Source organism: Podarcis filfolensis (assembly GCF_964270895.1).
Source record: "Podarcis filfolensis genome assembly, chromosome: 5".
NCBI classification, from domain to species: domain Eukaryota; kingdom Metazoa; phylum Chordata; class Lepidosauria; order Squamata; family Lacertidae; genus Podarcis; species Podarcis filfolensis.
In genome coordinates, this window is record NC_139608.1 from 99,570,343 (window position 1) to 99,574,791 (window position 4,449).

Genomic DNA, 4,449 nt, shown 5'->3' on the forward strand with positions numbered 1-4,449 from the left:
AGTTTATTCATCTACATATTCTCAGAATGGGACAGGTTGGTAATTCAATACTAAGAAATGACTAAAGCGAGTTTTAAAAAACCTCCAATGCAGTAAGTTACAAAATCCATATTTCAACATTCTATCAATATAAATGACTGGAAATAATGAATAAGTTGGTGTATTGAAGACACTGTACACTTGTAATACTCAGCGTTCTCCATTGAGCTACATAAAAGGCGGCAAGAATTACTGCTTGCAATATTAGGCCTATTCTTATTGAAGAGGTATCAGATAGCAGCAGCAGAAAGCTTTCAAATAATGAGACAATATAAATTCTTGTACACTGAGCTTCAACTGTTACTTGATTCCTTGCTTCAATTATATTAAGTGTCCTAGCATTGTATTATTAGGTTTGCTTCAATCATTAGTAGTGCACTGGAAAAGGATCCACCCCATTGATAATGTGGAGGTAACAAAATATTGTCAAAAGTTGTACAACTATAAGCACATTTTCAGTGGCTGATCAAAGGGAAATCATTGCTTCAGTAGACTTACTGTATAAGAAATGTCTGCTATTCGGAAGAGTTCGAAAGGAAGTCACATCTGCTTCAAAAACCAATTTAAGGGCCAAATTGTGTGTTTACCTCACATTGAGAGGCTATTGTTCAGTTAAACAGTTAGGAACATAAAAGCCTGCCTTATCCTGTCAGACCGTTGGTCCACCCAGTTTAGTATTTTCTACATTAGCAATGGCTCTCCAGGGGATCAGACGGAGTCTCCTAACTATCCCTCAAGATGCCAGGGATTAAGCCTCAGACCTTTTGCATGCAGTGCTCTGCTACTAAGCCACTACCTTCTAGAATCATATATAATTACTATACTATACTATACTATACTATACTATACTATACTATACTATGGTCGTGCCTTGGTTGTCAAACTTAATCCATTCTGGGAGTCCATTTGACTCCTGGAATCGTTCGAAAACCAAGGCGCAGCTTCCAATTGGCTGCAGGAGCTTCCAGCACTCAATTGGAAGCCACAGAAGCTGCATCGGATCTTCAGCTTCCAAAAAACATTTGGAAACTGGAACACTTACTTCCAGGTTTGTGGCATTCGGGAGCCAAAACATACAAGTACCAAGGCGTTCGAGATCCAAGGTACAACTATACTATACTATACTATACTATACTATACTATACTATACTGGGTGACCTTGGGCCAGTTGCTGCCTCTCAGCCTAACCTGGGTTGTTGTGGGGATTAAAGGAAGAGAGGGAGAACCATGTGTTCTTCCTTGAGCTCCTTAGAGGAAAAGGTAGGGCATAAATGCAAAAAATAAAAATGTTCCATGTGTTCTTCAACACTGATTTTACAGAGTTACTGAGCACAGGAAAAGCCTATACTACTGGAGGTCTACAGCTGCAGGCTTTTCTTCACCGATATTCACACCCCAAGTGTGGACCTTAGGTGGCCAGCCATTCATGCTGTGCAGCCACAGGTGTGCCTGCCCATTCTGTGCCTGCTGTCTGTTCATGCAGTGTGTATGTGCACTGGGCTATAGTGATGGTCTCAAAGTCACTGTAAATTCCATGGTTCAGTGAATGTAGATTTGAACCTAGGACTCCCTAGCCATAGTCTGAAATTCTAACCAGTACGTGCAGAGTAGCCTTCCAGGTGTTGGTGGGACTCCATCACCTGACCATTGGCCACGGTGGGCAGCATATGGGTGGCCCCTGCACTACACCACACAAGCGTTAAGTGTGAGCTTTTATTAAAATGCTTTGAAAATACACACCATACATTTAAAGCACCCCCGCCCCAAAGAATGCTGGGAACTGTACCCCTTACAGAGGTGCAGTTCCAGCAACCCTTAAAAGCGAGTTCTGGGGACCTTTTTGGAGGAGCAGAAATGTGTTTTTAATGTCTGGTGCGTATGCAGTAAAACGCTATTAAGAGAAAACAGGGTAGGACCTCCAAAGTTCAGGTTTGACAACTCAGTCTTATCTTTTCAGTTTATACAGAAACCCTTTCAGTGACATGACTGACAATATAACTGTTGCTGAAACACTAACATGTTACTTGCATGTTTTCTTAAAATGTATTTAGCATTGATGGCATACTGATAGTGGCAAAATTAAAACTATAATTTCTAGTTAAATTTTATTTTAATTAGCAATTTTCATTAGCAATGAAACAAAGGGCTTGGTTGAAACTGCAATGTGCAGCTTTTCAGTTCAAATTTGATCTTGGCAATCCACATCTGTGTGCATTTGAAGTTGAATCCTTCAGTTCAAATTCAGACTTATGTCCTCCCCTCACCCATGTGTCCAGTCTACCAGCAATATCACATCTAGTTGTTTCTAAATTCCACTGCCACACCCCAATCATTCTCTCCATTCTAAGGCAAACTGGGCATGTGCACAGGTAACATAAAGCCTGTGAGCACACCCCTTTAAAAAAAAGTCCTGCCCAGGATGTGTGATTTATTGAATATGTGTTTCTGTCATGCCTCAGCTTTCTACTTATGCACAAATCTGAGGGTTTAACTATTAAAAAAAAGTACTCACTGCTGCTCCATTTCAGGAAGTATACACAATATGACATAAATGAGGAAACAAGCAGTGTGCACAAGTTTGGGGAAAGATTGTAGTGGTGCAGTTTGTATGATCAGATTTCAGCTTATCCACAAATCTAAGGGTTTAACTGTGGGGGTGAGGGTTACTTCACTGCCAGAGTGATACACAGCTGCCAGAAAACGAATGAGAAAGAAAACACAAATAGAGGGTGTGGAAAGAGCTGGTAACAAGCCAGTTCCACCCAGAGGGGGGAAATGATGCTAAGTGTCCACTGCCAATTTACTGAACATGCATCCCCCTCCCCTGTGGATTATCTTCAAATCCAGAAAAAAATAATTTACTGGTAGAAAACACTGAGATTTGAGTGACATTGTGTGGATGACATTATATAAATTGGGACACAATCAGATTCTAATCCACACTAAATTTCAGTATGGATAAACCCCAAAGAACAAGAGAGGACTCTTGAAAATGCCAGCAACCAGTCCTGTACTTCAGCTGTTCCTGTGCGAGTTAGGAAGAATAGTATTAATCAGGAAGCAAGCATAGCAGCTTTCTTCTTTACCAAACTTCTTTGCAGGTCAGTTAGTGCACAGAGGGGAGTGGGATTGCATATGCTGGCCCTAACCTCCATTCACTGTACAAAGCATGTATACATGCAGGAATTGTACATGTGTTCAAGAATCCTGGTTGCATCAGCATTCCTAATCACAAGTACAGATTCTACATGTGTACAACTGTCCTTTCTCACATCCTACCCAACAAATGGAATTAGAGCACCTGGTTCCTAAACATGCTTGCACCAGTGGGAATAGGATTTGGTCTTCAAGGGTGACAGATTGGTGACACCTAGCTTTTCATCTCCTCAGAAAGTTAACACGTTATAGTAGGTACAGATATAAGCCTACTCTGCAAAACTATGAAACTGCAGCTTGTAGTCTGCGAATATTTGCCAGTTGGGTTTTCTTAATGAGTAAGTACTAGTACAAGTCCAGTGAACTAAAATTTCTTAACTTTAGAAGGGATTTCTGGTTCTCTCTTGTATTTTCAGGAGGTACTACAAGCATGCTGTGTGGTCTTTTCAGTGCATCAGTGAGCCTGGTTTAAACACAAATATGTGCACAAGCTGAAGCCAGAGTTAGACATCCAGTGAGAAATGAGGTTTTTTGATCCCATATTTGGTACAAAGCTGAGGGATTTGCAACAGAGAAATGGCAAGTGTATGGCAATGTGGAATTCTTCCTCCCCCTGCTATCCACACAGACAGACACAGCCCACCATCCCTCAAAGCCTGGTCTCTGAACAGGGCTAGGGAAAAACAGCTGGGCAGGGGGGTTAAAAAGAAGCCCAACCCTTCTCTCTGCTTACTGTTCACTTTTTATTTGGAACCTCTTGGGTGGAAGCGCCAGGCCACCTTCTTCTTCCTCCCGAGCAGCCCTCGGCGCTCCCTCCCGGGATGTCCTGATCCCCGGCAGACCCGGAGGCAAGGCCTGGTGGGGCCTGGAGTCCCACGGCAGCCCTGGAGCAGCCCCGCCGCCCACAGGCCTCCTGCCAAGGCTTCCCTTGGCGTTTGGGGTTTTCTTTGGCTATGTATTTTGCTGTCTCCCTTTGTATTTTTATGTTGTGACCGCCCCCCCCCCGCGATCTCCGGATGAAGGGGGTTCTACAAATCAAATCAATTCATCAATAAAATTATTCTCTATTTTATTCCTACCCCGCCCTTTAGAAATATATGAGGGAGAAATCCCCCATCCTTCCAACGAACTAAAGGTATTTTCCTATGAGAAACCTACAATCCTAACCGCGGCGACAGGCGCCTCAGAGAAGCGCCCCTCCGAGGAGGAGGAGGGAAAACGGCCCCGACGCCACAAACGCGCATGCGCCGCTCC

The 4,449-nt window shown here is 43.0% G+C and overlaps 1 protein-coding gene across 4 annotated transcripts in view; it reads right to left on the minus strand.

Annotated features, from left to right (window-relative positions):
* LOC310763441 (potassium voltage-gated channel subfamily KQT member 1-like) overlaps positions 1-4,449 on the minus strand; it is a 793,949-nt gene that overhangs the window by 315,072 nt on the left and 474,428 nt on the right. For 3 of the 4 annotated variants that reach the window (XM_083615636.1, XM_083615634.1, XM_083615635.1), the window contains exon 1: positions 3,929-4,155. The gene's annotated coding sequence lies outside the window, so the exon portion shown is untranslated. Of the gene's footprint in view, positions 1-537; positions 910-3,928; positions 4,156-4,449 lie in introns of those variants that run through there. The other variant, XM_083615632.1, reaches the window with a different exon arrangement.